A 9,365-nucleotide genomic window follows, 5' to 3' on the forward strand; every position below is an offset into this window, starting at 1 on the left:
GTTGCCGGGGTCATGAAAGAAAGCCAGAAATATGGAGAGATGCTCATAAAAATTTTATGCAATTTGTGTGTGCCCTCAGATTTCTCTCTTTTGCAGGGGCATGTGCTCTTCAATTGCAATAAATCATGGGAGAAACCTGAGGGTATGCATTACTATTTTGAACCTTTCAATACTTGGCCAATAGAGACATTACATTTGGATGAATCCAGTATCATAAATCTAAATGAATAGACACAACTGGGGAAATATGTCAGTTTTTCTTTATCTTACATATGATTTTTTAAAAAGAAGACACAAATTCTTTTTTGAATATGTAGAAATATTTGGATTTCTATGCAAACTTTTAGAATTGAACTAATTTCTTGATGTGAATAGTTCCAGTGCCTTGCATTACTTCTGAAGTCTAAATCTTTTGTTCTGTGCATCCAGGAAGTATTGGCTACACTGAAGTGCCTGCTATGCTCTGAGTTTGCTCCTTCGACTGCTTTTATCACACTTGAATTTGCAATGATGCTTGCATCATGGGCTGAAATTCTATTCTCTTGCCTCCTATCATCCTTTCTCCTCTTTCTGCAACCCCTTCAGCCTCAGACACAGCCTGATAGATGTAGCACTTCACTTTGGTGCACCACTTTTTAAACTGTGAGTATAAACTTCTCAATTCTATTGGTTTTTTAATTGGACTAGCTTTTGGCCTTCTGACCCTGTGTTCATCTGCTGAAGTCTGAAAGAAAAAGAAGGGAAAAAAAGCTACTTTCAAAAAAGGTATGCACTGTTCTAGCAAAAATGTGAATAAAATCACCTAATCTATTTCAAGTTTGGCTTCTCATCAGGGATGTTGCACAGACTTACTTAAAAGATTTCAGCTTTGTGCAAAATGCTCTGTAGTATATCATTCTCAAGTTTGACAGAGAGCTAGTTGCTGTTTTGAAAGTGAGCAAAACATCATTTGGAGCAAGAAACCTTATTTTGTGAATTTAGATGAGCAGCTTGCTGATCTGCCTGCTTTGGGAATCTTCCGCTGCTCCTATCTTTATCTGACAATGTGTCACTGTCTTTATATTGCACAACATGTGATCTGCCCAGCTGAGCACAGTCCAACAACCATATATTATATTGCTAACCAGATGCTTGTAAACCCCATTTCCTTTTGCAGATATAGGCAGTCACCAAACGCAAGACGTATTTTGAAAATTTGGAATATCTGGTTGGTGGTTTGCATCTAGCTGGGTCGGTCACAAGTATCTGGAAGAACAGATAATATTCCATGTGTATGAAACCACATTAATTGATAATCCTGGAGCTAGGCACTGTGGGTACAAATCCATTAATTATAGAAGACAGGCTGATGGTGGCTTCTACCATGACATACAACCAAACTGGGTGAATCAGACAACTGATGGAGTCATTTGTGTTGTTATCACTTTGCCAGCAAATGCATTAGAGTTCAGGCCAATATTGCTGCAAGATTACATGTAGCCAAGAGCATTTTAACTTTTAATATTTTTGATGTTGGCAGTGCTCACAGTAGACTTAAACACAGCTTGAGCATCAAAATGTCTTCCTGTTAGGCTTCCTAACCAACTCATCCACAAACTGTATTTGCTGAAGTCTCAAAAAGGATTCTGCAGATGAACAATGTTCTGCCATCATCTCCTTGGCCAGTTATAAACAAAGGAAAACAGCAGCCCAAGGCTTAGCAGTGAGTTGTTGCTAAGCGATAGCACAGGGTTAGCTTTGTATCCAGTAATGCTATGAGACCTGAGGAAACAGAAAAAGAAGATAAGGAGATGGATTGCTGTAGGAATGGGCATGGGTTGTAATGCATATGAATAATTCAAATGCCTTTGGACACACATTGCATTTCATAAGCCAACAGTGAATTAAATCTGCCATTGTGCTGTCCAGTTAGCTTCTTCGGCCCTTCCAGAATTCCTCCAAACCTCCCCTAGCCTAAATTAAGCTAAGCTAAAAAAAAATTTGCGTACTGTCTGCACTTTCTCCACTTTCTCTCTCTCTGTATATATCTGTATGTGTAATATGTATATGTCATGGTGAAGAGATATGTACTGGAGGTCATTGTTGACTTTACAATCAAAATTTCCATTCCAATTGCCAAAGAGAACGAAAACAAATTTTCAAAAAGAGAAGAAAAAGTAAGACAACACACAGAACTCTGTTATATAATTTACTGCAGCATCTTTGCCCAAAATGTGGTTTTTCAGGCCCAGGTAGCCTGGCTTTCTTTCCCTCTCCCTGCCAAAAGTAAAAAGAAAACAGAAATTGAATGTCAGAGACAGGCAATGAAAATGATTAGGGGCATTGAAGGAGTCCTGGAAAAGGTGAGACTGAAAAGATTAGAGCTGTTTAGATTAGAGAGGAGACAGAAAGAGGGACATAAAAATAACGAATAGCACTGAAAAGCTAGATCAGGTACGCCCTCTCATATAGCAGAAGAAAACAAAAGGACGCCTAATGAAATAAGCTGAACATTTAAAACTCTAGAAAGAGGTGGGTTTTTGCACAATGCCAGAGTGGGGTGAGTGGGTTTAGAGAGAGTAAGAATTTAGCATTTGACTAGTTGAGAATTAGGCATTTAACTGAGAAGGAAACCTCATGAAATGTCGTGTGGTGTGACCCACTCTTAAAATCTAGTATTTTATAGTTGTAACTCTTAGGATTACATTAAGGTAGGTTTGTTCCTTGGCTTGCTTAGATTTCAAGGTTAGGCTGGGCAAGGTTAGAATTTGTATTCTTCAGAGGTGTGCCTCATTGAGAATATGGAATGGATACAAACTCACGCTGTGCCCAAAAATGGATCTCAGCACCAGAAACCTTTTATAAAGAGAAAGAACAAGTAGACATATGGTTATTGTTTCAAAACTTGTTAGAGATGCATCAAGGAGAATTTACAGAGCAGCTATAAGGAGAGGAATGTATTTTCAATGGTATTCTCATCTACAATTCTCAAAAAGATTTCAAATGGATAAAAAGGTGTACAGTTTTGAACAAAATAAGTCAGAATTAGAAGGGTGATTGTGTATAGATAATAAACACGCAATCTCTAAAATGTACAACCATATGTTGAAATTTGAAATGGAAAAAGAACTGGTAAAAGAATGAATGACAAAATCAACTAAGAATGTTGGTTATAATACACTACCTGTGCCCAGCCACGCATTGCTGTAGCAAAGTGTGGTGGTATGGGAAATAAAGTATTGAGGAATTGGTGGTAATTAGTATATGTTATTTCCCAAAGCTTGTGAATGTACAATATTTCTGGTTGTTCCTTTTGTGTGTGTGTTGAAGACAAGTATGGATGCTGCAGTTAGCCGGAATGATTAACATGTAATGGCCTTTCAGCTTCAAAGCCTGGCTGCTTCCTCCCTGGGGGAATCTTTGGTTGGGAGGTGTTAGTTGGCCCTGATTGTTTCATGTCTGGAATTCCCCTGTTTTCAGAGTGTTGTTCTTTATTTACTATTCTGATTTTAGAGGGTTTTTTTAAAAAAAAATAATACTTGGAACCAGATTGTATTCATTTTCATGGTTCATTTTCTCCCTCTTCAACTTCCTCCCCAGGGGAATTCTTTTTTGGGAGATATTAGCTGGCCCTGATTGTTTCCTGTCTGAAATTCCCCTATTTTCAGAGTGTGGTTCTTTATTTATTATTCTGATTTTAGAGATTGCATTGTTTTGTTTCATTATACCACAGTAATGTTTATTTATTATATTTATAATCTTATATTATTTGCTTTGAACTGGATTATATGAGGCCCCTTCTACACAACTATAAAAAAATCCACATTGAACTGGATTATATGGCAGTGTGGACTCAAGCTAATCCAGTTCAAAGCAGATACTGTGGATTATCTGCCTTGTCATTCTGGGTTATATAGCTGTGTGGAAGAGCCTTAAATCTGTATTTTATAGGCAGTGTGGAAGAGGCCTAAGTGAACCCTCAGCCATTGTGGCTGAGGTGGTTGCTAGGACACGAAGTGAGCAAGGCCCAAAGGGGGCGGGGCCTACCCTTCTAACTGGCAGCCAGGGGGAGAACGGCTCTGTAATTTAGTCTTTATTTTTCTAGGTTTTTTTATTGAAAGACATAGATTGGATGACTATGTCTTTTGTGGCAATATTTGGTGTGATTTGGTTCAGTGGTTTTGTTGTTTACTCCATGGGAAAAATGCACATTACATTTTTATATATATATATAGGTGCTTCAATAGGAACATATGTGGTTGAAGGGATTGAATTTTACATGGGATCAACTTACACAGGAATTGGGCGATGCGGAGTATGGGATGCCAGATTCCCCATGCTCCCCGATGATGCGGGGTGATTCCGGCAGCTGGGTGACAAGGTAGTAGATCATGTGTAGTGGATTTGTACAAAAACTTCAGAAGACCTGCCTCCAACTCTCCATCTTGGGGACAATCCATTTCAGCCCCAATGGAGCCCATACCTGCATACTAACACCCAACTTTTTAAACTATCAAGCTTTCAAAGAATATAGGGCCCCACACAACATTCACTCTTTATGCAAGACTATATGAAGAAACTTTGAGGAACCCCTTTTCTCTGTTTTGGAATTGTCAAACTTTTCCCACTCCTAATATAATGTCTAATTATAGGGCAACACTATTACTGCATCTGATATTTGCCTTAATAGATGCTCTTGTTCTGTAGGAAGCTTTCCATCATACTAGGTAAAGGTAAAGGGTTTTCCCTGACATTAAGTCTAGTCATGTCTTTCTAAGCCGAAGAGCCGGTGTTGTCCATAGACACCTCCAAAGACAGGTGGCCAGCCTGACTGCATGGACCACCGTTACCTTCCTGCCAAGTGGTACCTATTGATCTACTCACAGTTGCTTTTTTTCTGCTAGATTGGCAGAAGCTGGGGCTAACAGCAGGAGCTCTCTCCACTCCCCAGGTTTGAACCATTGACCTTTCAGTTAGCAAGTTCAACAGCTCAGTGGTTTAACCCACTGAGCCATCCAGGGCTCCTCCATCATATTAATATACACTAATGTGAGCTACATCTCACTTTGCCTATTTATGTGCATAGGCTGGAATCAGGAAGAGATCTGTCAGAAATCATATGCCATTGGGGAATCTTTCACATGCCAATCCCCTCCAACATGTGCAAAATTACTATGCAGATAGCATATGGATTTCAGAGGAACTTATTACAAAAATCCTTAGGCTATTTATGGAAATGATCCTCTTGAATTACCAAGCACTTTCATTCACCTGTTGTGAATCTGGTCAGTTCTAAATCATTTTGTATGCCTTCCTTTTATTTCTCAAGTAGAAAAACAAAGAATAAAAGGCATTCAAATGTGTAAGACAAGAAAAAATAACAGCAACACAGTTTTGAGTTGTCTGCTTATATGGAGGGGGGAACATCATGAGGTTTTTTAAAAAAAATTAATTAAGGATACATTTATTTTATAAAGGATAGATTAATGGCACATGTTAATCTTTGTATGTCACATTTTCATACAACTGCATGTTTAATTCAGCAGTTCTAATACTCCATAAAACCCATTTAAAGGCAATAAATAAGGTGACACTAAAAGTCTGTGCCAGTGTCCTCAAAGTAAATATTGACAGCTGTATTGATGTGTTCGTACACTCATCACTTATTTCCCTACTCACACAATGATATATGTTGTGGCATGTTTTCACTGTCATTCCCTGCAAGTATACTGCAGCTGGGAACAGCTGTGATCTCATCATCCGTCTGCTTTGTTGTGCCTGAGAATAGACCACAGCCATTATAGCATGAAGGAATAGTCTCATAAAACAGAATCCATCTTTACAGAGAGATGGAAATAACACTGAAGAATGCCCTCCCAATTTTGCAGCTGTATTCACAAGCCTCAAAGGTGTGAGGATCGTCTTCAGCAAAATTCTTTGGTGAACTTGAGAAAGATTCACAATTTTTAGGGAAGGGATTTAATAGTTAAGGCAGGAATTGCAGAAACTTTTCTAAAAAAAACAAAACATCCCCATAGATTTTTCTGGTTTCTTCAGGTATTCAGGAGAACCTAGCACTGTCTTAAGTCCCTTTCATAAACCATGTTGTCTCAGAATTCAAAACACATTGATGACCAAACACAGAATAACAAGACCAGACACAGAAAGTTGGTTTAAATAAGGACCCCTTTATTTAAAGTCAAGCCTGGAAAGTAGCAAGAAAGGAGAACAACTTTATGTGAATTCAGTTGAAGCCAGATGTCATCCCTTGACTATTTTCACAGTCTTTACTTGGGAAATCCAATATCTGCATTGCCTTTCAGTTAGCTATCTCATTGGAAATGTAGTCCAGCAACATCCAGACAATGGCACACATATATGGAATATATGTTAGCTATGAAAAATTTCAAAAGAAGATTAAATTATACCACAATTAAAATTGCATATAGACAGAAAATAACACTCTGTGGAATAGAAATCATATATACATTATATATATATATATATATATATATATATATATATATATATATATATATGAAATTTAAAATGTTCAATCTTTAAAACAAAGGATGGGAATATGTAACTCTCCTGAAGTTGGATAATAGTAATAATAATAATAATAATAATAATAATAATAATAACTTTCATAATTGTGCGGTTTTCTGGCATTGTATATTTTTGCCGCTTCTGTGACTGTTCATTTGTATTTTGATTCCGTAGCTCACTTGTTGATGGATGTCCAGAATCAGCAGCATCCACCGGGGTCCTTTTTATCCTGGGCGATGACTGAGCCAGTATAGACTTTGTTTTGGTTTGATTCTCCATAATGCTAATGGGCACATTGGGTGCCATGCCAAAAGATCTCAGCCGGCATTTGGAAACAATAGACATTGACAAAATCATGATCTGCCAACTGCAAAAGGCCACCCTACTGGGATCTGCATGCATCATCCAAAAATACATCACAGAGTCCTAGACACTTGGGAAGTGTTTGACTTGTGATTTTGTGATACGAAATCCAGCATATCTATCTTGTTTGCTGTGTCATGGTAAAATAATAACTTTATTTTTATATCCCGCTCCCATCTCCCCAGAGGGGACTCAGGGCGGCTCACATGGGGACAAGCCCAGTTTCAACATACAATAAAATACTGCATAATTAAACCAATGTAAAACAGGTATAATAGTATAAACATACAAACCAGCATAAAACATCAACATCAAAACATTAGAACATTAGAGTCTGAACATAATATACAAACTGTAAGATAAAATTCATTTTGGTTCAGCCTGATGGGACATGATGTTCAAAAGTTTCTGGAGAGCCATGGGTTCCTTTTTTTGGAATTTATTTTAGCTTTATTTACAGTTTCAAATGCTACATAAAACGAAGTGTTTCTTTCTGCAGATCTCTTCCCAGGAGTCTTGGAATTCATTCTTATTCTTCATCGTCAGGGGGGATTCCCAGCTCTTCATCTGCCCACTTAGAAGGATCTGGATAAGGAAAGTGGCCCAGCACAACATCAGGATCATGCCAGAATTTCCACAGGATCCAGAACCACATTAGAGCCACGGGTTCCTTAACATGACTTTATTGAGCTCACAATACGTTGTGTTCCAAGACATAGAATAGCCGTCATGTTCACCAGTGCAATGCTTATGTCAATATTCAAGTTGTAAAAAGAACAGACATGGTTTTTGAATTATCTCCTTGTGAAGAATAGTCAGTATAGTGCAGAAATTGACTCTTAAGAGTGCATGGAATAGAGATCATGATGAAAATGATTATTTATGACTTACATGAGGTCATTGCTCTCCATCGTACAGGCTTCTGAGGAAGCAGTTATGCAAGAAGCTCATTTAGAGAAATCAAGATAGATTGCATTTCATTCCGTGTCATGTCCTTTGTGGTTGATGGCCACAATGCACAGGGACAGTCATTATTCCTGCTTACCCAGAAGCACCATGGCAGCTCTGCTAAAGAAAACAGATATTTGTACATAATAACTTGTCCCCGACTCATGTAGCTTCTAATGGAGGAGAGGGTGGAAGGGCGAAGTATACAGATGGAGTAGGTACATGATAGGATGCTTCTGAGCTAATGAGGCACGCTCATCATAATTTGCAAATGACAGTTTACTCTCCAGTTCTTGGTATTTAACTTAGAAATCATTGACTGGCTCTCATTTTGCAGGAGGGAATCAAATTATTGTTGTTATTAGTCATTAGGCATTATTATGTGCTTATTAGGTATTAGTATAGTGTTGTAGGAATGTAAATGCTAATAGAGTCCAGTCGTGCAACAACTGTGTATTTCATGTCTGTTTACTGATCATTACTTTCTAGCTTTCACTTACTGGATCATTACAGTATATATATCATTATACTGTAGTTATTTTGAATAAAAAGCAGTCTTTGTGAAGGAATTAAATTAAATGACCTTGGAATTGTTTTGTTCATAAGCTGAGTCAAATTTCCCTAGTGGGAAATCATGACAAACGCTGGCCAGCGCTGCTCTCCAATTTGGGAATTCTATTTCCAGAGAGGAGAGAGCTATAGAAGGGTCTTACATGTTAGCATATGTGACATATGAACAGGAGCCATGTCTATTTAAGATTAAAGTTTTAATACATTTTTATGTTATTAATGTAAAAGATTTTAACATCAAAATTGTGTATTTTTTATTTTTTAATTCTTATATTTTTATACATTTGCATATGGGCTAAGGGGAGCATCTTTGGGGACATGCCTTGAGTCACGTAGGCATCTAGAATTTGAGTATATAAAGGAGGAATTTCTTTGTCCTCTCTCTGGAAGCACACACGAGGCTTTTACACAATCTTCTACCATGCTCTTTGGAGAGAGATGTAGTTCCTGATAAAGATAGGCCTGCATGATTTATTGCTGTATCCTGAACTATATTTGGAACTAAGATGTTTTTACCTGTATGACCTACCTCATACATGCTTGTGAGTAAATACTTTTGCTATTTTGATTTTGGTGTCTCTTTAAAAGGGAAATGACTCTTTAAAAGGGAAAGGGAGACTGGTTGCTTGTTTTTACCTCTGCTCTGCTCTGCTTTTGTATTTTTTTCTCTGCCACATGTTAATTTTCCAGGTATAAGCATGTCCAATACCTAACAGATATTGGTATTAAATCTAATGTTTTTGAAGAAAGGCATTAGGAGCCATTTGAAGATGTAATGTTAAATGAAGAGAAGACAAGCCCAGACTCAAATGTTCACTCACTCACAAAGCGCACTACACATTACAAGGTTGATGTGATGATTAACTGGAAGAAAGTCATGCATGGGTACTGAAGATATTTAGAGGAAAGTGGTTATATTAACAGAGGAAATTTTAGGTGGCTAGGCTCCAAAGAAC

The 9,365-nt window shown here is 37.7% G+C and overlaps 1 long non-coding RNA gene across 1 annotated transcript; it reads left to right on the top strand.

Annotated features, from left to right (window-relative positions):
- Nucleotides 1-316: 316 nt before the first annotated feature.
- LOC134299632 (uncharacterized) lies at nucleotides 317-8,977 on the top strand. Its single transcript, XR_010006865.1, has 2 exons — nucleotides 317-642; nucleotides 7,391-8,977. It is a non-coding gene; the product is annotated as an uncharacterized LOC134299632 (long non-coding RNA).
- The last annotated feature ends 388 nt before the right edge of the window (nucleotides 8,978-9,365 follow it).

This window comes from Anolis carolinensis, chromosome 5 (genome assembly GCF_035594765.1).
Source record: "Anolis carolinensis isolate JA03-04 chromosome 5, rAnoCar3.1.pri, whole genome shotgun sequence".
In the NCBI taxonomy this organism is placed as follows: domain Eukaryota; kingdom Metazoa; phylum Chordata; class Lepidosauria; order Squamata; family Dactyloidae; genus Anolis; species Anolis carolinensis.